Below are 27834 nucleotides of genomic sequence, written 5' to 3' on the forward strand. Positions count from 1 at the left end.
GGTCTGGTGACTGTGGAGGCCAGGTCATCTGGCATAGCACCCCATCACTCTCCTTCTTGGTCAAATAGCCCTTACACAGCCTGGAGGTGTGTTTGGGGTCATTGTCCTGTTGAAAAATAAATGATGGTCCAACTAAATGCAAACCGGATGGAATAGCATGCCGCTGCAAGATGCTGTGGTAGCCATGCTGGTTCAGTATGCCTTCAATTTTGAATAAATTCCCAACAGCATCACCAGCAAAGCACCCCCACACATCACACCTCCTCCTCCATGCTTCATGGTGGGAACCAGGCATGTAGAGTCCATCCGTTCACCTTTTCTGCGTCGCACAAAGACACGGTGGTTGGAAGATCTCAAATTTGGACTCATCAGACCAAAACACAGATTTCCACTGGTCTAATGTCCATTCCTTGTGTTCTTTAGCCCAAACAAGTCTCTTCTGCTTGTTGCCTGTCCTTAGCAGTGGTTTCCTAGCAGCTATTTTACCATGAAGGCCTGCTGCACAAAGTCTCCTCTTAACAGTTGTTGTAGAGATGTGTCTGGTGCTAGAACTCTGTGTGGCATTGACCTGGTCTCTAATCTGAGCTGCTGTTAACCTGCGATTTCTGAGGCTGGTGACTCGGGTAAACTTATCCTCAGAAGCAGAGGTGACTCTTGGTCTTCCTTTCCTGGGGCGGTCCTCATGTGAGCTAGTTTCTTTGTAGCGCTTGATGGTTTTTGCAACTGCACTTGGGGACACTTTCAAAGTTTTCCCAATTTTTCGGACTGACTGACCATCATTTCTTAAAGTAATGATGGCCACTTGTTTTTCTTTACTTAGCTGCTTTTTTCTTGCCATAATACAAATTCTAGCAGTCTATTCAGTAGGACTATCAGCTGTGTATCCACCTGACTTCTGCACAACACAACTGATGGTCCCAACCCCATTTATAAGGCAAGAAATCCCACTTATTAAACCTGACAGGGCACACCTGTGAAGTGAAAACCATTTCCGGTGACTACCTCTTGAAGCTCATGAAGAGAATGCCAAGTGTGTGCAAAGCAGTCATCAAAGCAGAAGGTGGCTACTTTGAAGAACCTAGAATATAAGACATATTTTCAGTTGTTTCACACTTTTTTGTTAAGTATATAATTCCACATGTGTTAATTCATAGTTTTGATGACTTCAGTGTGAATGTACAATTTTCAAAGTCATGAAAATACAGAAAAATCTTTAAATGAGAAGGTGTGTCCAAACTTTTGGTCTGTACTGTATGATTTTTTGGTTTTAACAAACGTGCTACCTGTTTCTGTTTCCAAATTTAACAAATTAAAATGTTTAATTTTTCTCCTCTACAGAAAAATACATTCCTTCATCAGATATGACAACTTGTAAATTCTCGAATGTTATTTTTCAATTTTTTTCCGAAGCAGGTTGAAATTTGTTTTCCGTTAAATCATTAAACTCCTCTAAAATAACTTCTAGATGTAAATGATAAAAAGAGCAAATGAATACTTTGTAATCTACTCTACTGAGCATGTGGTCTTTATTATATAGACGTTTTTGGAACGCCTGATTCCCAATGTCAAGTTCTGGCAAATAATTTAGCCCAAAGGAATATTGTCCATTAAAATATAGGCACTTAATACACACAGTTCCAATTTCCTGCTTGCTCTGGTTGAGACTTAAGAAAAATACTAATAAGCAAATGAGCTAAAGCTGGAGTCTATATAACAGTTATTGTGACGATTGTTGTTTTTATGGGATGGCAGATATTAATTTGGTTACATTTTGCAATTAGCTTAACTATACCTTTAAACAATGTAGTGAGTTGTGTTTGCTAATATACGGCAAAGATATTTAACCGATATATATTGTTATTTAAGTGCATATGTAACGCCAGCATCCCTGCACGGTACCTCTCCCTCCTCCCAGCAGGAACGCCGACATGCTCACCGCCACAGCCGCTGAGTGTCGTCTCCTGTCCCAGGTTCCAGGGCGTGCCCAGGTCACGCAGGTCTCCTGGCAAGGCGCTCGCACTCCAGAAAGCCTCCAGCCTATAACTGGGAGGCTTTAGGTATTTAAGACATCCTCCCCTGTAGAGAGGTGCCTGAGCAACTTCAGTACCTAATGTAAGGCGGCGGTGTTCACACCGTGCAGTAACTGAGGCAGTGACCCAAGCAAGTCCAACATAAACAGATTTTATTCAGCAACTCACAGGTAAACAGAAAGTCCTCCTGTTCGCAGCCGTGTTAACATGAGTCCATAAACAACGGTTGCCGTGGGCAACGGTCGCGCCGGGCCGCTCAGAGCCTGACAGGTGCAGAGCCTTCCCAGGCGTAGGTTCAGCTACACAGAGTCCCGCTGAGCTTTCCTGCTATGCTTCTAGCAGGTTCCAACACAGAACAACACTAATCCTTAGTGCAGGGTTTTTAAAGGACCTGTGGCCATGAGCCACTGGAAAACCCGGGTTGGAGGGAGGAGGCCGCCCCACTGCCTTCCTGTAACTTCCTCCAAGAAATGAAGACCCTGCCGGGTTTTACTTAATCTGCCTTAGCCAGATAGCCTGACCAGGTCAATGCTCACCTTCATTTCTGCATTGCAGCCGCAGGTGTGTCTGTGACTGCAATGCACTTCAACGGGTTTAATAGGTCTCTGTACACATTCTGGGGGATATGTAACGTCCCTCGTATACGATCCCAGTCACTGCCTCACACTAGTTAGTCTTGTACACACTAGTTCGTTGTCAGGTCCTTGTTCCTGAACCTGTTGTGCTACCCAGTAACAGAGTCTGTCCTGTGATCCTGAACCCACTCTACCTTAACCTAATCCAGTATCTGAACCCGTCCTGTCTGAACTTGTACCCGCTCTGTCTGAACCAGTACTAGTATCCTTACTGACAGTAACCCTGATCCTGTCCTTCCTGACTCTCCGAGTCCGTAACTGCGTCCCCGACGTCTGGGGTGAGCTGCTGCAGTACCGGCGACTGCCCTGGAGTGGTACATGGCGTCTATCTTCAACATGAAAGGCTCTAGTGGAGACCAGGTAGACTCTTGGTTACTCACCTCCAGGATAAGCCCTGTCTGTGGTGCAGTGGGTCCACAACCCACCAGTGTGACAGCTTACATGTCCCATGCATAGAACTAAAGAACCAAATCACCTAAACTTCCACAGCTTCCTTATATACATGGCTATGTAGGCATCTAACAAGGCACAGTACTCAGTTCTGGATGCTGTGCTAGGAGAACCAGTACAATTAAGGACACTAGTGATGAGCCGATCAGGAAAAATTCTAATTCCCCTGTATTTTCTTAGAAAATTTGATGCGCAGAGAAGTTATTTTTTTGAAAATTTAATGTCCCTCATTTTGCTATGAGTCGTTCCAGAAAATAATAAACATAATATGTAAAAAATATAATAATCCTTATGCTTACCTTACCGCCCGCCACTCCAGCCCTTCTGATACTCACCGCCAGCAGTCCGATCCTCACTGCATTTTCTGATCCCCGGCTGTGGAGAATCAGAAGATGCGAGCAACCACCATTTTGCTCAGTCCGCACAGAAACAAATTACAAATAATCCACATTTTGAGTAGAATTCAATTCCACTCATTTCTAAAGGACACTAATGATCTTAAGCTTTTGGGCCCTCACAAACTTTTCCAATTCTCATTACTCTATTTACAGGGAATCTGTCATCAGTTTTTGCTACCTCTTCTGAGAGCAGCATTATGTAGGGGCAGAGACCCTGATTCTAGTGATGTGTCACTTACTGGGCTAATTGCTGCAGGTTTGATGAAATCTAACAGTTCTCTGAATGCTGAATTCTGTACTACCCCGCCCACACCACTGATTGGCTACTTTCAGTATACACTGTGTATAGGCTGAAAGCTGCCAATCAGTGGTGGGGGCGGGATTATACAGAGCTCATGAATATGGAAAACTACATGGCAGCAGGCTTACTAGTCCTATAGTGATAATCTCCTGCTGATATAACGGTGAGTTTATCAAAACTACAGCAAGCAGCGCAGTACTTGACATATTTCTGGAATCAGGGTCTCTGTCTTTACATTATGGTACTCTCAGATTAGGTGGCAAAAACCTGGTGGCAGATTCCATTTAAATCTCCATTTGGTAACATTACTATTCCCAAATCTAACATAACTTAATGGAAATGTTTAATTGGATTATAAGGTAACACTCACCCATGATAATTGCAGGGCCATTTTAGTGTTCACTAGTCTGCTGCTTTCTATAAATTACCATTTATTTATTCAACAATAGGTCATTTTTTCTAATGACACTTGTCGTTTAAGTTTAACTTTTTTTTAAATTTGGTCTTTTTTTAACCCCTTTCTGATGTGGAACGTAATAGTACGCCCCACGTCAGATCTCCCTGTTTGGTGCGGGCTCCGGTGCTGAGCCCACACCTTTCCGGGCATATGTCAGCTGATCTATACAGCTGACATGTGCCCGCAGCAGCTGCGGGTGGAATCGCCATCCACCCGCGGCTGTTAACTAGTTAAATGCTGCTGTCAATCTCTGACAGCGGCATTTAACTCGCGCTTCCGGGAAGCGCATCATTGGCCCCGCCCATCGGCGACCCCTTCACATGATTGCGGGTCGCCGATGGGTTGGCATGACAACCCGGGGTCTGCAGGAGACCCCTGTGGTTGTCATTGCCAGATTGCTATGAGCAAGTGATCATCGCCTGTGTGTAGCAGAGGGGATCAGACAACTGCAGCCTCTAGTATCCCATAGAGACTATTGACGCATGCAAAAGTGTAAAAAAAAATGTTTTAAAAGTTTAAATCACCCTCGTTTTGCTCCATTCAAAATAAAACCGTAAAAACCAACACATAAACATATCTGGTATTGCCGTGTTCAGAATCGCCCGATCTATCAATATAAAAAAAGAATAGATCCTCTAGGTAAATGGCGTAACAAGCTAAAAAATTCTAAACGCCAGAATTAATTTTTTTTGGTCGCCGCAACATTGCAATAAAATGCAATAACGGCGGTCAAAACATTGTATCTACCCCAAAATGGTATCAATGAATATGTCAGCTCGGCGCTCAAAAAATAAGCCCTCACCCGGCCCCAGATCCCGAAAAATGGAGACTGTACAGGTCTTGGAAAGTGGCGCCATTTTTTTTTTTTTAACAGATTTGGATTTTTTTTCACCCCTTGAATAATAAAGAACCTATACATGTTTGATATCTATGAACTTGTAATGACCTGGAGAATCATAATGGCAGGTCAGTTTTAGCATTCAGTGAATGTGGTTAAAAAAAAAAAAAAAAAGCGAATTGTGGAATTGCATTTTTTTTGCAATTTCACCACACTTGGAATTTTTTTCCTGTTTTCCAGTTCACAATATGGTAAAACCAGTGATGTCGTTCAAAAGTACAACTTGTCCTGCAAAAAATAAGCCCTCACATGGCCATATTGACCGAAAAATAAAAAAGTTACGGCTCTGGGAAGAAGGGGAGCAAAAACGGAAAATGCTCCGGTCATGAAGGGGTTAATTTTCCACATCACTTTCTATAATAAAAACAAATCCTGGTGATATTAACGTAAGAAAATTATTTGCCAAATGTATTATGCAGCACACACCGTTTTATAGACTGTGGGCAGGGACTGTAGGCACCTCCAGCTGACATGTGTCCGCTATAATTCTTGTAACACTGGTGGGAGTCGACCCGCTGAGCCGCTGGCTGGGCTTACCCTGGAGGGGCCTGACTAAGTGTCTGCCTGGTTTTCACTAGCGCATATGATGGCAAGGATAGGCTTGGGATAGGCAGTGTCCGGACCTTCGCATCTGACCCACGGGACAGAGCAGATATGCGAGGTACAGAGGGGCAAGACAGAATAGTAGTCAGAGGGTACAGAGTCGGGCTGGCAGCACTGGCTTACTAATAAAGCCGGGGTCAGGAACGGAGAGATGAGAACAGAAAAGTAGTACCCATTTAACTGCATGTAAAAAGAACGCACCAAAAACGCACGTCTTCTCCAGTATACTCCAGTATTGGCAGCAGCTTTTCTGCTGCAAATACTGAATGTGTCCACCAACCTTAAAAGGTTCGTATGGGTTTTAATTGTATAGAAATGTTTTTTCCTTATTTGCACATGAATATTCATGTTTCTTGTAAGACAGATCATTGAAACATATACGTTATAAGAATGAATTTATTTGCTCACTTTAAACCTTTTTTAGCTGTTTTACATTACTGTTGCCTGACAGCTCACCTCCATGTACATGCCAGGGAGCCTCTATCTTTCATGTAGAAGTACTTAAGTTATATTGCTGACTTCAATTTGCTTGACTTGGAAATAATCATTCAGAAAAGATATTGTAAGGAAGAGGGAGTCACCGATAAGAGGCGAGCTAAAATAAACATGAAATAGTACATTTGTCTAGAAGTTACAGTGTTCGTAACTCTGCCAGAGGAGAATAAAAAATCAGAAATGAAATAAAATAACATGGCTTCTGCTTGTTTGTAAAGTAGTTTGATAGTAGATTCTTTAATTCCAGCATTTCCATTTAATACTTGATCCTTGGTCTACTTTCTATCCCGTTCTTTTATACGGTCCAGATAGAGTAAACTTGATGTGAAGTTAGTGCTTAAAAGGAATCTGTCAGCAGGTTTTTGCTACCTCATATAAGAGCAGCATGATGTAGGGAAAGAGAAGCTGAATCCAATGATGTATCACTTGGATTTCTGGGTGCAGCCATTCTCACACAATCAGAGCTTTTAGAAGTACAATGAAGCAGAGCTGAGGAAGCTAACCCCGCCCACACCAGGCTCTGTATATAAAATGTCCATAGACAGTGAACTGCTTAATTGTCGGACTAGTCCGGCAATGTTAATCTTTTAGTGATAAGTCCTTCACAGTTAGTAAACAACTGCACGCATTTTGACAAGTGACACATCCCTGAATTCTGTATTCAGCCTCTATCTCCTGCTGTCTTCAGATTACATAGCAAAAAAACTGCTGCCAGATTGCCTTTAAATGGTTATACCCAATATTAAAAGTTATCACCTATCTGTAGGTTAGGTGATCACTTTCTGATCAGTTGAAACCTGATCTCTGAAATGCCCAGTCGGAATGGATCCTGTGCTCCAGCGCTCCATTCATTCTCTGGCACTGCTGGAGAAAGCTGAGCAGCGTATTCATCTATCTATCATTTCTTTAGAGAATCCGTATAGCGGTGGTTTACAGGAAAACAAAAGTTATTACCAAAGATTGGTAAGGACCCGGACTTAGAAAATTATAGCAAAGGACTCAAAAGGGACTAAGGAGTGTGTATTCCTGGACAACAAGTTTCCCTTGGAAATTTCATAACTTTGGATAACCCCTTTAATAGTTTATGAAAGACATATAAAAGAGTCTTTCAAAGACCAGCCCCTAGGAATAATTAAAATCTCTATATGAAAAAGTTTAGTAAGTTTTGTTATTGGCTTTTTCAGTGAGTCAGGTGAAAGTTGGTGCACTGTGTTCCCTCTTCTTATTTTTAATTAGCGACAATAATTGTGTATTGGTATTTTGAGATCTCTGCTAGAAAAACTTGTGGTTGGACCATGAATATTAAGAAAATTTAATTTAAGAGCAATGTCCCTTCTAATGGAATCTTTTTCTTGGATGACATAAAACACAAGATCCCATTACTGACATCAGTGGTGTTGGCATATACCTACAATCTGTATTTGTCATTATGGTGCCTATATTTACTGCAACATAGTATTGTTATACTGAATCTGTCAGCAGGATTTCACCCCCAAATTAATTATATGTACAAGTCCAGCAATACCTTTACATGGGTAGTCCGGTCCTCCGTTACTGAGAAATCATTGTTTGAATTGATATGCAAATGAGACTGAAGAGCTATGTTAGATCTGAAGCCTCAGTCACTCCAGCTCTATTTACTGCCCAGTGCCACCGCCTCCTGCTTGACTGACGGCCTCTGTGCTAAGTGACTTCAGGTAAATGAGTCATCAGTAAAGCTGGAGGAGACTGCCCTTACCAGGGAATAGAGCTGGAGTGACAGAGGTTTCAGATCTTCAATAGCTGTTCAGTCTCATTTACATAATAATTCAAATACTAATTTCTCATTAACAGAGAAACGGACTGGCCATGTAAAAGTGTTGCTGGACTTGTTTTTGGAAGAGCTACATGCTGATAGAATGTGAAATCCTGCTGACAGATTCCATTTAAACTGTTCATAATGTTGTCCTATTAGCTTGTTCACATTATGCTGAAAACCGACAAGGTGTGCTCCTGGTCACTTATCAAAATGATCATGTGAAGAACATCGTGAGGATTTGGTGGAATGTGCAGTTGTCCGCACCCTGTGTCTGTTCTCTGTAGCCAGAAATAAATCCAGGATGATATCCCTCTTCCCATTCTCCTTGACACATATTTGATAGTGTTTTTTTCTCTGGATCATTTCCTGCATCCTCTGTGTATAATATACCCTCAGCCAAGCTCTCGGCATGCAACATACACCTCCCTTATCAATAACAAGTGATATATCGGATATGGCTAAGGCATTTTCATGGCAAGTTATTGTTTTTTTCTCCCCCTTATTAGTGAAGATAAAATTATTGAATTTTTAATTTATATTACTGTGGCTAAAATCATGTTTTCCCCCAAAATAATTTAAATTTCTCTTAGTATTTCAAGTGTAAATTAGTGGAATGTTCTGTATGTTGTAACATGTCTATTATGTCAATACTAAGAGTAAGAGGAGAACATTTCAGTGTAATGCTGTACAAAGTGTCATGCTTCTGGGTTCGAACCCTTGAGCCTATATTTTGCGGTCGGCTTCTCTGTCCGCTGAGCCCCAGCAGATACACCTTTTTCTCTGGGTGTTGAGTATCTGTTATCCTTGCTGCACAGTCTGTTTGGGGTAACAGTTGTTTTCATTTACTCATTTGTCTGCCCTATTACCGTTCGGTTGCGGCTTTATATACCTTCCCCCTGCTGGCATTTCTTGCTGGTGATAGTGTCTCATTTAAATGTCCAGCCATTCTGCGGTAGTTTAAAGCCAGTCAGTAAAAGACCAGCTAGGGTTTTTCTCTTTTTGCTATTTCTCTTCTTTACCCTGCACCTATCTTTTATTTCCTTTTTGGAAATAGGAGGCATATTATCGAACAGTATGTATGTGGCACCCCAGGGGTCCGGTTGCCACAGTGGCATTGCATCCCTCACAAGAGGTGATACCATGCCTGGAAGCAAGCAGGGGTCCCCTAGTCAGGTATACTAGCATGCAACACTTTCCTGGCTCCAGACCAGCAATGGGAGCTCCTCTCCTTAGCAACTGGAATCTGGAGGCGGGGTTAGTTAGACTTGGTGAGAGGAGTTGAATACAGGACAGAGAGGAGGAAAGACCTGGGGAGTGGAGCTGCACGGCAGTTCACCCCAGAGAGGAGCGTAGAAGAACCGGACACCGTAGTCCGAGGTTGTGGGGCACTGAAGGCCCAGCAGCAGAAACCGGAGGGCAGGAGACTGCAAGTCTCCTGGCCCCATCAGACGCCCGGAGGCTCAGCAGCACATAGGGCCCAGCACCGCCACGTGGTGATCACAAAGACGTTTTATTCAGGGATGAGTGCCATAGCACAGCTATAAGCAGCCGGGCCCAAGAGATTAGCGCAAAGGGAAGGCCTCCAACTTCACCTGGCGAGGTGGATTCCCAACTTGCTTCCAGGCCGCCCGGACCTCTACTACCAGCTAGTACCCGTGCCCCGGTCTGCCTAACCACCGCTAGTAAAGATAAGAGGAAACCGCCATTAAGTTGTGGACTGATTATTAACTGCCCCATCCCCTGCACTACACCGCACAGCAACATCTATTACATCACCACTTCCTGTCCTGGAGCTAAGCTCTGCCTGTGGAGAGCTGAACCAACTCTGCTGTGTCACCATCAGATCCAGAGGATCTGCACCGCAGTGGCGGCTCCATATAGCTGCATACCACAGGTGGCGTCACGAACATTAGATATAAAAACTATAATCCCCTTTCAATAACCCCTTTTTATTGACCGCCCTGGGTCACGGACCGGGTCACTGCCACTGTGACATCCCCCAGCACCGACCGGCCCGGCTACCGAGTACCCCTCGGCCCAGGGGGCGCGTCATGTACTTTCTACTTTATTTTGTATTTTGTGGTTTATTTTACTCACTCTAGAATCTTTTCCTTTTTCAGCACACTTTCTCTTTTGTATGTAATTTACACTCTGCTCTGCCCTGCAGTTCTTTAGGAGGAGCGTGAAGTGCTTGATGGCCTTTCAGGCAGCATAGGTCCGAGTTGCCATTGTCTAATGTAGAGGCTGTTGTGTATTCTTATTTGTATATTGATGTATCATTTATGGATTGTCAGCCATCTTGATTCCTTCTTCATCTCTGACATGTTTTCACTAATTGAGGCTAAATTTCACTTTTGTTTTCTGAGAAGGGCTGAGTTTTATCACATTGCAATTACTTTGAGTCTTGTCTAACAGCAGCAAGTGATCAGTGATGTGATGCAGTTCCAGTCTGTATTCCTGCCTCCTGCTTGTGATGGATTGTTGTCTGTCAGCTCTTCTAAGTTGGTGTTAAGGTTTGCTCACACTGACATATATTCTCTCTTGCGAGAGAATCGTGGCCAATTATGCTAATGACATTCGATCCGAGTTTGATTGAATTGAGAGAATTGCATCACAGGTGCGTAGAAGACAAAGAACATAATCTCTCACATCTTCTCCTTTGACTCTGTGTGAATATATCAGACTGCACTCGGATGACAGTCGAGTGCAGTCTTATGTTTCACTCGCTCCCATAGACTTGTATGGGTGATTATCGAATGCACTCGCAGTAATGCTGCCATTATTTTCTCTTGCCGAATCAGCATGAGAAAATAATCGGAGTTCTGCACTGCCTCATTATATTACATTGGGCTGAGTGCTGTCCGATAAAACATTGTTATACACCAGTGTGAGCGAGCCCCTAGAGAGACAATGTGATGCTATATCTCATAGAAATACCCAGAAGATTTTGCACACAGCACTTATAGACAGTCAGGGGAATTTTATAATTACAGGTAATCTAAGATGGGATGAAGCAAATTACTCAACTAGTATAGTTCTGTTGAATTACCATTATATTTACAAACAGTTGCCTCTTGCAGAGTGCTACATCAGATGCAGCATTAATTTAACTGCAGTTCCATAGCATACACACTTGGTCAGAATTGTTGGTACCCCTCGTTTAATGAAATAAAAACCCACAATGGTCACAGAAATAACTTGAATCTCACAAAAGTAATAATAAATTAAAAATCTATGAAAATGAACGTCAGTCATTGCTTTTCATCCCTGCTTCCACAAAATTTAAAAAAAAATGTAACTCATGAAATAGGCCTGGACAGAAATGATGGTACCCCTGAAAATAATGTGACAAAAGGGACATGTTAAATCAAGTTGCATCCACTAATTAGCATCACAGGTGTCTACAATCTTTTAATCAGTCAGTGGGCCTGTATATAGGGCTACAGATACTCACTGTGCTGTTTGGTGACATGGTGTGTACCACACTCAACATGGACCAGATGAAGCAAAGGAAAGAGTTGTCTCAGGAGTTTAGAAAGAAAATTATAGACAAGCATGTTAAAGCAGCTTGATGTTCCTGTGACTACAGTTGCACATATTATTCAGAAATTTAAGATCCATGGGACTGTAGCCAACCTCCCTGGACGTGGCCGCAGGAGGAAAATTGATGACAAATCAAAGAGACAGATAATACGAATGGTAACAAAAGAGCCTAGGATAACTTCTAAAGAGATTAAAGGTGAACTTCAAGCTCAAGGAACATCAGTGTCAGATTGCACCATCCGTCATTTGTTTGATCCAAAGTGGACTTGATAGGAGATGACCATGGAGAACATAATTGTTGAAAAAAAATCATAAAAAAACAGACTGGAATTTGCCAAACTACATGTTGACAAGCCACAAAGCTTCTGGGTGAATGTCCTATGGACAGATGAGATAAAATGGAAGTTTTTGGCAAGGCACATCAGCTCTATGTTCACAGACGGAAAAATTAAGTATATCAAGAAAAGAACACTGTCGTTACTGTGAAACATGGAGGAGACTCTGTTATGTTCTGGGGCTGCTTTGATGCATCTGATGTCTTAAATCTGTGCAGGGTACAATGAAATCCCAAGACTATCAAGGGATTCTAGTGAGAAATGTGCTGCCCAGTGTTAGTTTGGTCTCAGTCGCAGGTCATGGGTCTTGCATCAGGATAATGACCCAAAACACACAGCTAAAAACACCCAAGAATGGCTAAGAGGAAAACATTGGACTATTCTGAAGTGGCCTTCTATGAGCCCTGACCTAAATCCTATTGAGCATCTTTGGAAAGAGCTGAAACATGACGTCTGGAAAAGGCAACCTTCAAACACGAGACAACTGGAGCAGTTTGCTCATGAGGAGTGGGCCAAAATACCTGTCGAGAGGTGCAGAAGTCTCATTGACAGTAACAGGAATCGTTTGATTGCAGGGGCGTTTTACGTTCAGGCTGTGTGTTTGTTCTCACACTGTGGTAAAATCCGCTGTCTGTGTAAACTACCACTAGACTATTCAGAATCTTGGAGCTTTGGCGCATTTCTGTTCTAGAGTAATATTTCCAGACTTTACTGAAAACGTAAAACCAATCACCCTCTTACTAATAATCTTCATCATATTTTCAATATTGTAAAGTTCCCAAAAAGCATAACTGTACAGCTTCAGAGTTACATAGTGTTGATCCAGTCAATCGACACTTGGGATCAGGAGGGAAAAATCTGCTCGTACCGACAGTATACCCCTTAATTATATCCCCTTCTGTCTTTTGGTTGAACTTGCTGGAAATATGTATCTTTCCAGCCACACTATATATATATATATATATATATATATATATATATATATATATATATATATATTTGATTGACAGCTGGCTCTGCACAGATGTGCTGCAGAGCGAGCTGTCAATCAAAGTGTCGGGTAAACCTGCTTCCGCCGCTCTCAGTATGGTGAGCGGTGACTATAGCTGGTCTGTGCGTGCCCCCATGACTGAAGCTGGCAGCTCCCAGGGGACATAAGTTTCTTTTCTCATGGTAGCCACAGTTTCAGTAGGGTGGTCAGGCAGCATTATTATGCTATTTATCTGCAGATTAACCCTATATTTGCAGGTAAATGGCATTTTCCGAGTGTTCCCTCTGTCATATCATAGTAGTGGACAATCCCTTTAAAAGGAATCTTTAAGTCGGATCAATCCTCCTAAGCTATCTATAGCTTTATACATCTTATTCCAGAGAAATCCTCTTTTTTCTTAATATGTAAATGAGCTGTTCAGGACTATGGGCCAGACACTTTTCTGCATGAGAATCTGCCTCCAGAGATTATTTTACATGAAAGGAGGGGTTATCAGTGTGAGACATGTAGATCAGGAAAGCAGACTGTCAGTCATTACATGTCTCACACTGGTAACATAAGCTCTGGAGGCAGATTCTCGTGGAGATCTGTGTCCGGCCCATAGATCTTAACAGTTTATTTACATACTAAAAAGCATGAATTTCTCTGAAATAAGAAAATCGGATTCCAAATATCAAGGTATCACTCAATTCAGCTTCCAATGACCTCAGGAGGGTTGATCCTATTGACAGATTTCCTCTAAACTGTTAAGAAAATGGCAAATATGTAGCAATATGAAAATGTTATTTGCTACTTTTCTCCACAGTTTGTCTAAGTTGTCACTTGCGGACAAACTTCAAGACTATGACCTGGCTAGACACAAGCAGATCATATTAGTACTCTTTAGGAAAACTTCTCGCCACTTAAAATGTACATAGTGGAACCGGAACTCTTCCAACCCTTGTGTCACGTCAAAAATATTATTCCACTGCTTAAACTTAGAAAACATAGTAAATCATTCAGACACATTAAGACTGGTGAGCTGGAACTTTTTTTTTAGCTACTTTTCAGAATAAGTATCTGGTTACTTTTCCCTAAAATAGTTGTATTCAAAACTTTTTAAAGTTTATCTCTTAAAGGGAACCTGGCAGTGGATACATTGTGCTCGATCCACGGGCAGCATGTATTTGTCACCCGCTGTATGATCTCAGCCATGTATGTGTGACTCTGAGACACTGCGGCTTTTCAGAGAAAAACATACATTAAAAGCCACCAGGAACCGAGACACATGGTAACTTGTCGGAAAGTCGAGTCCTTGATGACTTATCACTAGCTCGAAATTCTAAGTTATTATTAGGGCGTAAGGTAATTATGAATTATTTTTATTCTTTTAGAGCCCTTTTTTTGAATTTTGCTTTAGAAACCCCCTTTAACTGTAATGTGAGCAAAGTCTAAATATCACATAGTGCCAAATATATTAATTAGATCACTCGGAGCATAAAAATAAAGGTCTTTTCCCATGCATCGTGTCTTTTTAATTGATTGTTCCATCAAAAATCTTTCTTTTTCTTGTAAATAAGTGTTTATCCCTGACCTAACTTGATTTTTCCATGCTTTTTAAAAATAAGTGTTTCAAAATGACATCTGAATAATATGCAAGTGAGAAAGATGTTTTTGTTTTACCTCCTTAGCCTTAATTGCAGACTCATTATAATGGTGAGATAAAGTGCTTCTGCATCTTGTCCTATGATTTGACATCCGGAGCATCATGTAGCTTCCCCTGTGAATGACTTCTAAGTTATCTTAATTGCTTACATTGTAACTTCCAAAAAATCATGCCACGTTTCTTCTGTGCATAAAAAAGCACTGAAATCTTTCGGGGAGGGATATATATATATTTTTGAGTTTATTGTTATTCATTTACTCAAACTAGTACAACACTGCCATCTATTGGACAGTTTAATGGTAGCGTGTTGTCCACAATGAAGAAAGAACTACGTAAAAAAGAAAAAAAATTGGATCAGTGATTAGTGCACCCCCTCTCCTTTGCTACTTAGGTTAAGAAAAGATACATTTTGTATCAAGATCATCCTAGAGGCAAAGCATTTTTTTTTTTTTACTTTGGTGCTAAAGGGTTAGATTTTGTATTATTATTGTTTATTGTAGTATTATTTTATAAACTAATAGAAAGTACTTTGTGTAATTTTGGGACTTATTGTATAAAAATTGGATTTGTAAAACTAAAGGGTACATTATTCCAGGACGTAAGAGCAGATAGAGACACCGATGTTTTCTGTGCTCCAGGGATGAAGCGGAGTCATCTGTCCTCAAGTAGCCCAGTTAACTAGTGCGGCATGAATGCTCCAGTGGGCAGAAAGATGCAGTTAATTGGTTATTCAGTGACAAGTGAAGGATTTTCAGAGACATACTGGAAGCCTACAGCATTCGGCCCCAAACATATATGTTTCTTTGCTTGGAAACTTGTAGGAATTGAACAGAAAGTGCTTTTGTGTTGATGAAGCCGTACAGCTCTTCACTTCCAGCCAGATTCCGAGAAACTTCTTCTTTGCGTGTGTTGTTGACCTTGGCAAAAGCTGGGCCACAAGACTAAGCTGAATCATTTTACCTCGTCCTGGGGTTGAGAAGGCAACAGTACAGAGAGCGAACAAAGGCAACTGCAGCAGCGGCCAGACTAAGCCAATAAATGCTTATTTTGTTGACTTTTAGACCTTATTCAGGCCAAAAAACACACACAATGCACTTTGTAATTCATGGTATTCTCAGTGCTCCTGATTGTACTTATCATAATAGAATGGAAATAGGTTAGGCTAGGCTCACACTAGTGTACAGAGTGTTATTTAGTTGTTCCTTTATAGCAGGGATGTCAAATTCAAACACACAGAGGGCCAAAATGAAAAACTTGGACAAAGTCGCTGGCCAAACAATATACAGTATAATGGGCCCCACATAGTCCTCTATACAGAGTAATGGGCCTCACATAGTCCTCCATACAGAATTATGGACCTCACGTAGTCCTCCATACAGAATAATGGGCCACACATAGTCCTCCATACTGAATAATGGACCCCACATAGTCCTGCATGTAGAATAATGGACCCCACATAGTCCTGCATGTAGAAGAATGGACCCCACATAATCTTCCATATAGTATTATGGGCCTCACATAATCCTCCAAACAGAATAATGGACCACACATAGTCCTCCATACAGTATAATGGGCTCCACATAGTCCTCCATAAAGAATAATGGGCCCCACATAGTCCACCATACAGTATAATGGGCCCCACATAGTCCTCCATACAGTAAAATGGGCCCCACATAGTCCTCCATACAGTATAATGGGCCCCACATAGTCCTCCATACAGAATAATGGCCCCACATAGTCCTCCATACAGACTAATGGGCCCCACATAGTCCTACATACAGAATAATGGCCCCACATAGTCCTACATACAGAATAATGGCCCCACATAGTCCCCAATACAGTATAATGGTCCCACATAGTGGTGGTGGTTTTGGTGTCGCCGGGCAAATAAAACTACCCTGCGGGCCAGAGTTTGACATGTATGCTTTATAGGAACAGATAAATATAACTAAAGAAGAAAAAGAGAACGCGCTTCATAGGGCACCACTGTCAAATTAAAGTTGAAAGGAAACAAACTTAAAGGGGTTGTTCACAACTAGGACAACCCTCTCTCACTCTGAATGTTTGGACCCTTTAACATAAAGCTTATACCCACCTTCCGTGCTGGCGCCGTTCCAGTAGCTCACGTGAGATTATGTCATTTGATCCCTGCGCTCAATCAGCGCTGATGTTACGCTCTTCTCCTTCGGACGTATAAGTAATCAAGAGCATGTGGGAGCTGGGCTCACGTGTCATAACGACCCCATGTGAGCCCCGGGAACGGGAGGTGAGTATATACTTTATTTTAATGGGGGGCAAACATTCCGAGTGAGAAGTGGTTGTCCTAGTAGTGAACAACCCCTTTAAAAGCTCTCACCGGGCATAGTTATGCTAGGAGCAAAACATCCACGAGGGAATACAAGGCATATGGTGGCAGCTAGACCTCTCTCCACCAAGATCAGGTATTTGGGTTCGGTGATAAGACAGAATGGCCGAGAGGTAACAGTACTGAGAAAATGGTAGTTGTTGGTTGGCGCTTAACAAACAACTACCTTCTTCTGGTGCTGCAGTAATTTTATTCAGGTGCAATATAACACGTTTAGGAGATGAACGGTCTTCTTCATCAGGTAATTGGTGTTCTCCTTTGAAGAAGACAGTTTATCTCCGAAATGCGTTGTTTTGCATCGGAGTAAAAATCCTGCTGCACCAGAAGAGTGTTGCCATGGGCTGAGCGCAGACCAAATACTCCCATCTTCTCAGTACCATCATCTCAGCAACTTTATAGGAACAGGAAAACAGAACTAATGAAGGAGACCGATCCTTCACATGATGGATGGACACACAGGTGCCAGACTGATTACATTGGGTCCATTTTCTTTCTGTTAGGATGTCCATCATTCTAACTAGAAAAAGTAGTGTAGAATTTTGTGCTTTTTTTCTGGTAAACATAAAGGAACTTTCAATAGACCCCAAGAACGAAGCTGAAATGTAAGTGTGAACCTGGCCGTAGCCTCTGAAGTTCTGAATCTATGTTACACCTATACAACCTCAATATGGTTTATTATTGTAAGTGTCATATATTTGCTTCACTAATACTCTTGTGCACATGGAAGTTTGTACAGTGTAGGAAGCTGGGGGGTTCACGGTGGCCTCGCAGCTCGGGGGTCCTAAGTTCAACCCCATGCAGTGGCAGCATCTGCTTATTGCTTGTATGTAATCCAGATGCTTGTGCGCTCTCCTGCTTTCTTCCACGCTCTAGAAACCACCTGATTGGATAATTGGCTTCCTATGCAAATGACAGGGTCTGATGTAGGTGATAAGAGTCTGTGTACAGCTCTGTGGGATATGTGAAGCCTATACAAAAATGTTCTGGGAATACTGTCATTACATATTTATTTATTTATTTATTTTCACTAAAATGTTTTGTTTTTCTCAAATATCACCGTCAGCCTAGTTTTGAATGTAATTGGATTGAGAATAATTTAGCAGCAGAAATAATGACCTTATGACCTTGTATATTCCCTGACTTTTTTTCATTTGTTCCGGAGATCTCTGTATATGTATGGCAGACGTCAGGTGTCCACTTATGGACCGAGTTCAGGATCTGAGTACACTCCATAACTGGCAGGTGCCAGCTGTATTATACAGCAGACTTCAGCCTCTAAATACTATGGTTAGAGGTTGCGTCACCCGTGACAGTTTAACTCCTTATTTGCCACAGTAACTGCAGCATCGAATTGTTCAAATGAGAGAGAAAGACCCATCTCTTACCCCATTGCCCTTTCCCTGATCTTTATGGCAGTGGGGGGCCTCCTGAAACAATAGTGATGGAAAAATGTAAAAGTTATGGCTCTTTATAAGACATGAATGAAAAAGAAAAGTGAAAAAATGTAGGTACAAGTTTTGGACCCGATTCATCAAAGTTTTATGCCAGAATTCTGGTGTAAAAATCAATGAAAAGTTGCATAATTTTGGTGCAACTGGCGGATGCACTAAATTTATGCTACTTTTGGCGTATTTGCGCCATTTTTTCCGGCGGCTGTCAGCCGGATATCCTTACCTGCGGTGCTTGGCCGTCAAGTTCTAGTGGCTGGCGCTTGTTACTGCACATCCGCCTCCTATTCAATTGAATGAGAGGCTAATGTGCAGCACCCCACGGCGGCCACTACAGATGGATGGCCAAGCACCGCAGGTTAGGACTGGCGGCCACCGCAGCTGGCACTGATAACAGCTGATCGGCGGGGGTGACGCGTGCAGGACTCCGGCCGATCATACATCGATGCCCTGTCCTATAGATAGAAAGGTCATCAATGTGAAAGTAGTGGACAACTCCTTAAACTCATGTATGTATGTATGGTACGTGAATCTAATCCTACTGCTGTGCAATCGTGTTAGGCTTGCACCAATCATTTTTTTTTCTATGCTTGAGGCACACACATCTGATACAGTTATAAACATTGTGCGCTGGTTCACCGTCCATTGCTGGATCAGAAAATGTAGCATTTAGTGTTTTTTAATTTGGCTCTAAAACTAATTCGGTGCAATAACTGATGCATCGGGTGAATGGGAACGATCACATAAAAATATATGGGGTCAATTCTTGCATTAATTTCCCTTTGGAGTTTCAGTACATCGTCGGAGGGTGGAATAAATAGAAAAAAAGCGTTGGCTCTACGTATTTTTTTAAATGTCAATTCAAAAGTGGAAAAATGGGGAACAATTAAAGCGAACCTGCTCCAGGTTTGCCCGTCTTGAGATACAGCCACCACCTTTCAGCCCTGATATACAGTACAGACCAAAAGTTTGGACACACCTTCTCATTTAAAGATTTTTCTGCATTTTCATGACTATGAAAATTGTACATTCACACTGAAGGCGTCAAAACTATGAATTAACACATGTGGAATTATATACTTAACAAAAAAGTGTGAAACAACTGAAAATATGTCTTATATTCTAGGTTCTTCAAAGTAACCACCTTTTGCTTTGATGACTGCTTTGCACACTCTTGGCATTCTCTTGATGAGCTTCAAGAGGTAGTCTTCTTGCGATGCTGTCCTCCTTCTTGCTTCGTGTGGATGACGCGTCCCTACATCATCCACACAGTGTCCCCGGCATCCCACTCCTGCGCAGGTGTACTCCTCTTCCCAACCATGGTGAGGGCAGAGTTAAGTTCTGCCGTACTTTGTTCTGCTCTAGTCAGGGAGAAGTACGCTGCGCAGGAGCGCAATGCCGGGGAGACTGTGTGGATGATGTAGGGACGCGTCATCCACACGAAGCACAGAAGGAGGACAGCATCGCAAGAAGAAGGGAGGCGCTGGACCAAGACCAGCAACACCTATAGGACCGGACCGCCCCGCCCCACAGTCAAGTATAATAATAGCTCTTTTTCTTGTCTAGCAGGTTGGATTGAGGGCGTATGTATAGCATAATAGAATGCTGTATATGAGGACTAAAAGGTGGTGGCCGTATCTCATTTTGGCCAAACCTGGTGACAGGTTCCCTTTCACCCATTTTTTAAGATTTACGAAGCTATCCGTTTTTTCCACAACATGAATGTCACCCACCCCAAAAATACTATTTTATAGCGGTTTACTTTTTATCACTAAAATTTACTTTAGTCACTAGAATATTGTCCCACATCTCGTCTCAGCTGCTGCCCTTTGTATTGCATTTTCCTGTTGAGTTCTTCATATTTTATTCCAGAACTGACTTTTTGTCTCCGCTCAGTTTTCGGAGGACTCACAAATAAACATTTCAGAGAGCCGTTCATTCCCCGGTGAAGCATTATGGGGTATTATTTCAGCTTTTATGACTAGCAATTGAGCCATGTCTCTTAATTATGGCTTACAGGATGTAGCTAATTAGAGCTTAGTGACTACCACTTCTGCTATTCTCCCCAGCAATTCAAAGCCTGCGTCCCTGTCATTCAGCAATAATACATACTGCCATTAATTCCAGAATAAAAGCAGATTAAATAGGGGGTAAAATAACAATTAACCTCTAAACGTGAATCACTGTCCTGTAATTGGCCATTTCCTGGCTTTCAGAATACAATTGCAGAATCATAGAATCGAGAAGGAAAATATTAGCCAAATTCTTACTGCAAGTAGCATTACAGACAAAAGACATAACTGTTGATCCATCTCCAAGCTCTGCCTGAAAAGCTGGAGAATAAATTATATTCCTATGTGATCCTGCTTTGTACAGCGCATGTGCTGACCTGGTCGGACAGGTCTGCTTGCAATGCCGAGCTGGTTGGACAAGGTGGACTGGGGGTTACTGGTCCTTACTTGTCAGTAGTAATCCTAACCATTAAATGTGCTCATAAATGCAGGGAGAGGACAGGGCATCAGACCCAGGTTCAAAATTAGTTCCAGCCCTGCTTGTAGTAGTAGACAGAAGGAGACACTGTGGGGGAGGGGAGGGGGTCGTGGTAAAAAAATGTGTACGTGAAATTCTAAACTTGCTTTAATTTTGATATGTTGGAATCTGTCGACTTTCAGAAAAAAAACAGCTGAAATGGCATATTCATGTAAAAAAAATACAAAAAGTGATATTTGGGATGAATTTTGCTGGAGATAGGAAGAAGACTCCTACTCCAGGCAGACGGTCCTTTTTCGGGACGGTCTAATGAGTTTATTTAAGATTAACGGTGCATTTACACTACACTATCGTGGCCATTAAACAACCGATGATCAAATACATGTCAGCCCATTGGTGATCATTTAATAGCCATCTTTAGACCTCACTTTCAAGTCCACAGAGCGATGGTTAATATATGTCATTGTTCACATCGCCTGTTTATACAAGATGATTTATATCATCAGTTCCCTTGATGAACGAGCGTTATGCTTGTTTGTCGGGTGACTGGCAACCTGTTTACACTGCACTGTTATCGGGAAAACTCCTAATAAACTGCTAGTGTAAATGTAACCTTAGCTGAGATAATGCCTTAAAGGGAACTGGTCACTAGTGTTGAGCGATACCTTCCGATATCAGGAAATATCGTATCGGATTGGATCGGACCGATACCCAAAAAGTATCGGATATCGCCGATTCCGATACCGGAAACCAATGCAAGTCAATGGGACACAAATATTGGAATGAAAATAAACCCTTTATTTCCTTGTAGGTTAATTCTACATGAAGTAAAACAACTAAGAATAATGTAGAATGTATTACGCGAAAAGCCGGCAATTCATCAGCGGCATACACCGGTACCCGACAATTTACAACAGAAAGAATAGAGCTTCACACATAGATTAGATAGATAGAAACATGTCAGTCACATATATATGAAGTACAGTGACAGTGTTGCTTACTGTACTTGTCATTTAGTGTAAAGGATTTATTTAAAAAAATAATTGTGTTTTCATGCACCGTCTCTTTAAAAAAGCCGGCCGGCAATTCAGCAGCGGTACCCGACAATTTATAACAGACAGAATAGAGCTTCACACATAGATTAGATAGATAGAAACATGTCAGTCACATATATATGAAGTACAGTGACAGTGTTGGTTACTGTACTTGTCATTTAGTGTAAAGGATTTATTTAAAAATATAATAGTGTTTTCATGCACCGTCTCTTTAAGAAAGCCGGCCGGCAATTCAGCATCTGTACCCGACAATTTAGAATAGAAGGAATAGAGAATCATACATAGATTAGATAGATAGAAACATGTCAGTCACATATATATGAAGTACAGTGATAGTGTTGATTACTGTACTTGTCATTTAGAGTTAAAATAAAGGATTTATTTAAAAAAAAATTGGCGTGGGATCCCCCATAATTTTAGGTTCTAGTGGAGGTTAAGCAGACAGCTGGGGCAAATGTTTGAAGCCTGGGAAGTGGGTAATACCCACGGAGCTTCCCAGACTACTAATATCAGCCCCCAGCTGAATACCTAGCCTTTACTAGCTATTAAAATGGGGGACCCCCTCAAATAAATGACGTGGGGTCCCCCCTAATTTAATAGCTAGCAAAGGCTAGGCAGACAGCTGGGGGCTGATATTAATAGCCCAGGAAGGGTGCCATGAATATTGGCCCCCTCCCAGGCTAGAAACACCAGCCATCAGCCGCCCCAGAAATGGCGCATCCATAGGATGCGCCAATTCTGGCACTTAGCCTCGCTCTTGCCACTGCCATGTAGCGGTGGCAGTGGGGTAATAGGGTTGGGGTTGATGTCAGCTTATAATGCCAGCTGACATCAAGCCCAGGTTAGTAATGGAGAGGCGTCTATAAGACACCCCCATTACTAACCCCATAGTCAAAGTTGCATGAGGTGAGCTGAGTTCATTGGACATGACCTCACCTCATTCACGTCACTGACAGCGTGGGAAAATTCTCACGCTGAAGCGCTGAGTGCAGGAGAATTTTCCCACGCTGTCAGTGACGTGCATGAGGTGAGCTGAGTTCATTGGACATGAACTCGGCTCATCTGGATGCCGTCACAGAGAGACACTGAGGAGCGCAAGCATGCCTGCGCTTCTCAGTGTCTGCGGGATGACAGGCTGGATGGCAGCGTTCTGCTGCGGTCCAGCCTGTCATCTCGATGTAGCAGAGCTGAAGCTGTCGTGGGAACCATGGAAAGGTAAGGATGAGGTTGCCTTATTATTTTTCTTTTATTGCAGGAGATCGTTGGCTTCAGCTGGAATGGGCGTGATGGTAAGTATAGTTTAATTTAGAACAATAAAGAATTGTGTGTTTATTTCAATTAAGCGACTTTTTTCTGGGTGTTGTGTTTTTTTTAAATACTTTACTAGAAATTCATGGTGGTCATGTCTAATATTGGCGTGACCCCATGAATTTCGGGCTTAGGGCCAGCTGATAATGCCAAGCTGGCCTTAACCCCTTTATTACCCAGTGAGCCACCGCACCAGGGCCCTGGATGAGTTGGGTACAGCGCCAGAAGATGGCGCTTCTATGAACGCGCCATTTTCCGGGGTGGCTGCGGACTGCAATTTGCAGCGGGTGGGGCCCAGAAAGCTTGGGCCTCCCTGCGCTGCGGATTCCAGCCCCCAGCTGCCTAGTTGTACCTGGCTGGACACAAAAATAGGGCGAAGCCCCACGTATTTTTTTTTTTAATTAGTTCATGAAATTCATGAAATAATTAAGAAAAAAAGGGCTTCCCTATATTGTTGTGTCCGGCCAGGTACAAATAGGCAGCTGGTGGTTGGGGGCAGCCCGTTCCTGCCTGCTGTACCTGGCTGGACACAAATATAGTGTGAAGCCCCACGTCAATTTTTTTTAAATTATTTCATGAAACTCCTGAAATGATTAAAAAAAAAAATACGTGGGGCTTCTCTCTATTTGTGTGTCCAGCCAGGTACAACTAGGCAGCTGGGGGATAGAATCTGCAGCGCAGGGAGGCCCAAACTTTCTGCCCCCCCCCTCCCCCAGTGCAAATTGCTGTCCGCAGCCACCCCGGAAAATGGCGTGTTCATAGAAGCTGGATGCTGTACCTGGCTGGCATACAAAAATATGGCAAAGCCCACGTCAAAATTTTTGGGAAAAATTAATTAAAAGATAAATAATAATTTGGGGACGGCATCTTTATTAACTCCTCAAATGTCATTTAGTGTTAAAATAAAGGATTTATTTAAAAAAAAATTGGCGTGGGATCCCCCATAATTTTAGGCTCTAGTGGAGGTTAAGCAGACGGCTGGGGCAGATGTTTGAAGCCTGGGAAGTGGGTAATACCCACGGAGCTTCCCAGACTACTAATATCAGCCCCCAGCTGAATACCTAGCCTTTACTAGCTATTAAAATGGGGACCCCCCCAAAAAAAATGACGTGGGGTCCCCCCTATTTAATAGCTAGCAAAGGCTAGGCAGACAGCTGGGGGCTGATATTAATAGCCCAGGAAGGGTGCCATGAATATTGGCCCCCTCCCAGGCTAGAAACACCAGCCGTCAGCCGCCCCAGAAATGGCGCATCCATAGGATGCGCCAACTCTGGCACTTAGCCTCGCTCTTCCACGCTGCCCTGGTGCGGTGGCAGGGGGTAATAGGGTTGGGGTTCATGTCAGCGCCAGCTGCCATGAAGCCCAGGTTAGTAATGATGGGCATTACTAACCTACAAAGTGTTAAAAAGAAAAAACACAAACACCCAGAAAAAAATAATTTATTTGAAATAAAACACACAATTTTATTTAATTCTTAGTTTACTAAAAAAAAATAGTTACCTGTCCACGTTCCTGCGCTGATCTCCCATGCACAGCTGTCACATCTGGAGATGGTGACAGCTGTGCATGACTGCTGTAAGCTCACGCTGCCGGGAACACGTCCGCTCCCGGCAGCGGGAGCCACTGACTGAGGTCACCGGAGTGCATTCAGGCAGCGCAGCTCCGGAGACCTCCTTTACGGCACTGCTGTACCGTGGGAATTTCTCACGATACAGCAGGGCCGTAAAGGAGCTAACCGGAGCAGCGCTGCCTGAACTCCGGCGAACCCGCTTATGCAATGACGGGGCTGCTTTACGGCCCCATCATTCTAGCGGCGGTTCAGAGCGGTCACATTCTATGTGGCTGCTCTAAACTGGAGATCATCGTGGGACACTCGTGGACTACTACGGAGGGGTAAGGATAAGGTTGTGGTTTATTATTTTATATTTTATTACAGGAGATCGATGGCTTTGGGGAATTAGGTGTCTAGGTGAGTATAGGTGTAGTTTTTTATTTTTTACTTTATTTTAGGTGGCGATCGGCGGGGACAGGTAATGTATGAACTAATTTATTGTAGGCAACCACTGGCCACCAATGACATGTATTTAAAATTTATTGGGGACACAGTAGGGCAATTTAAATAGCAGGATCAGGCTGATGGGAACTACTGCTCCCATCGAGCTGATCCTGCTGGCACGAGTGGACGGGGGACAGACATAGGCCGATGGGAGTAGTAGTGTCACATCGGCCTATGTCTGCCTGCACGCACACACCCGCAGACACCGCACACACTCGCAGACATCGCACAGACACCGCACACACCCGCAGACATCGCACACACCCGCAAACACACGCACAGACACCCCGCACAGACACCCCGCACACACTCGCAGACACACGCACAGACACCCCACACACACTCGCAGACACACGCACAGTCACCGCACACACTCGCAGACACACGCACAGACACCCACACACACCAATCATGACCGGTTTGATGGTCTGGGAGGTGAGGCTGACCTGTGCGGCCGTGGGAAAGTTCATGTGAGTTCATGCAATGCAGTCAAGCATGAACTCACGTGAACCCTCCGAGGGCACCGCGGCTACTTCAAATGAACAGCTGATCGGCATCACCTGTTACTTCAGCTGTTCATTTGAAATAACCGGCGGGAAAGCGCAGCACAGAACGGGAAAGCCGGCGGTGAAGTCTTTTCACTGCCGGCTTCCCCGCCTGGGTCCTTCGCTCCCCGCTCCTTGGTGCTGCGCTCCCCGCCCGGTCCTAACTTACGATCGGGATGGGAGGTGGCGAGGGGAGCGGAGGATCGGGGTGGGAGGCTGCGGGGAAGCAGTATGGGGCTGTGTGATTGTTTAAAAGCCGGCGGCTTTTTACCGCCCGCCGGCTTTTAAACGATCAGGAGAATTCTCCCACACTGGGATGGCATTCTGATGACAGAGACATACTTCAGAGACACTGCAGAGCGCAGGCATTATGGGAACTTCCGATTCCGGTATTCAATATTGTAAAAGTATCGGAATTAAGTATCGGAATTCCGATACCGCGAATATCGGCCGATACCTGATATTTCAGTATCGGAATGCTCAACACTACTGGTCACATAAAAAAATGCTATTGACCTGCAGATATGGGGTTAATCTAAAGGTAAATAGCGTTCCAGAGTGGCCCCGATGCCACACTGAAAGCCTGGCTGCCTAGACGAAAGGAACTTTAAATTCCTCCTGGCTGTCTCAGGCTTTTAGTCATAGAGGTGCGGTCACCGCTCAACTGTGTCATTCGTCACCCCCCATATGAGTAAAGCCGTTTATGTTCCTTTAATTAAATTATCACTGTCAATTTCAGTAACTCTGCATCAATGAATTGTACAAGCAAATTAAACCAATTTTGCAGAAAGTCTCATTAAAGAAAAATGCATTTTAAAGCTGAAATGATCATTCCCTCTGAAAAACTGCTATGTAATACTTGAGAAACAAAACAGATTATCAGCTCACTGAAGGATCAGGTTACATGCTGGCCAAATACTTAGTCATATTGATCAATAGAAAGAATCTGACACTCGAATAGGGGTTGTGTTGAAATCAGATGAAAATGTTATGTGGTCCAAACTGTGTGTACAATACGTGCCATTTCTGTCTTACATAGACCTTTTTCAAACATACACACTGATGATCCTGAGATATCCTGTTCAGGGTAAATTGTATGGCATCCTTCAGATAGCGTGCTGAAGAGGATTCAGGGGCCGACTACGAGATGTGGGTGAGAGAACAAGGCAGCGCAATTAGGTAATGCAACTCCGTCACTTGTGGAGCAGAGTGCTTGTGATTTTCATATTGCCCACACCTGTTACTTGCCACAGGTGATTTTGAACGAGCATCACATGCTTGAAACAAAGTTGTTTACCCACAATTTTGGAAAGGTGCCAACAATTTTTTCCAGTCCAATTTTGGGGTTTAGTGTGAAATGATGTCCAATTTGCCTTTTTTTCTCATTTTTTTTGTGTTGTTCCAATACACACAAAGGAAATAAACATGTGTACAACATGTGTAATTGCACTAATTTTCTGGAAGAAATACTTCATTTTATGGAACAATTTCAAGGTTGCCAACACTGTGGGCTATGACTGTATATGTAAGCGGGAGCTGCTGGAATGAGAAGGAGAGACAATGAGAACATGCTGAAGTTTCTAATAAGTGATTTTTTTACTCCAGTGCTTGATTCACAGCAACACTGCTCAATATAGCTATGTGCTCCATGCTGCTGCTGATTCTGTGCACAGAGAGAGGGGTGAACAGGAGCTGCTCTTCTCTATGCGTGCAGTGTATGGAAGACATCATAACAACTAGTCTTCAAAGGCTTATGGATAAGTGAGAATTAAAGATACTGCTTGCAGTGGGAACAATGCAAGATACAAGTCATATAATGGCCTGAAATAGTGGTATTCTTTGTGTACACACAGACCAGCTTATTCTGGAAAGTCACCACAAGTGACAGGTACAATTTAAGGTTTTTGTATTTCTGATGCATACTCCTGTCTGTGCTTGTTCTGCAGCTCATCTCTGAGTTTGAGGCCGGCCTCCGCATCGCATGATGT

General features: G+C 42.9%; 1 protein-coding gene and 1 long non-coding RNA gene across 3 annotated transcripts in view; one reads left to right on the forward strand and one right to left on the reverse strand.

Moving 5' to 3' along the window:
- Nucleotides 1–14776, reverse strand: part of LOC141172548 (uncharacterized) — a 30219-nt gene extending 15443 nt beyond the window's left edge. For both annotated transcript variants that reach the window (XR_012252485.1, XR_012252486.1), the window contains exon 1: nucleotides 14597–14776. This is a non-coding gene — a long non-coding RNA (uncharacterized lncRNA). The remainder of the gene's footprint in view (nucleotides 1–14596) is intronic.
- Nucleotides 1–27834, forward strand: part of SCFD2 (sec1 family domain containing 2) — an 824480-nt gene that overhangs the window by 310494 nt on the left and 486152 nt on the right. The window lies entirely within an intron of this gene.

This window comes from Phyllobates terribilis, unplaced genomic scaffold (genome assembly GCF_046119375.1).
Source record: "Phyllobates terribilis strain yellow unplaced genomic scaffold, ASM4611937v1 Scaffold_1__5_contigs__length_1240528914, whole genome shotgun sequence".
In the NCBI taxonomy this organism is placed as follows: domain Eukaryota; kingdom Metazoa; phylum Chordata; class Amphibia; order Anura; family Dendrobatidae; genus Phyllobates; species Phyllobates terribilis.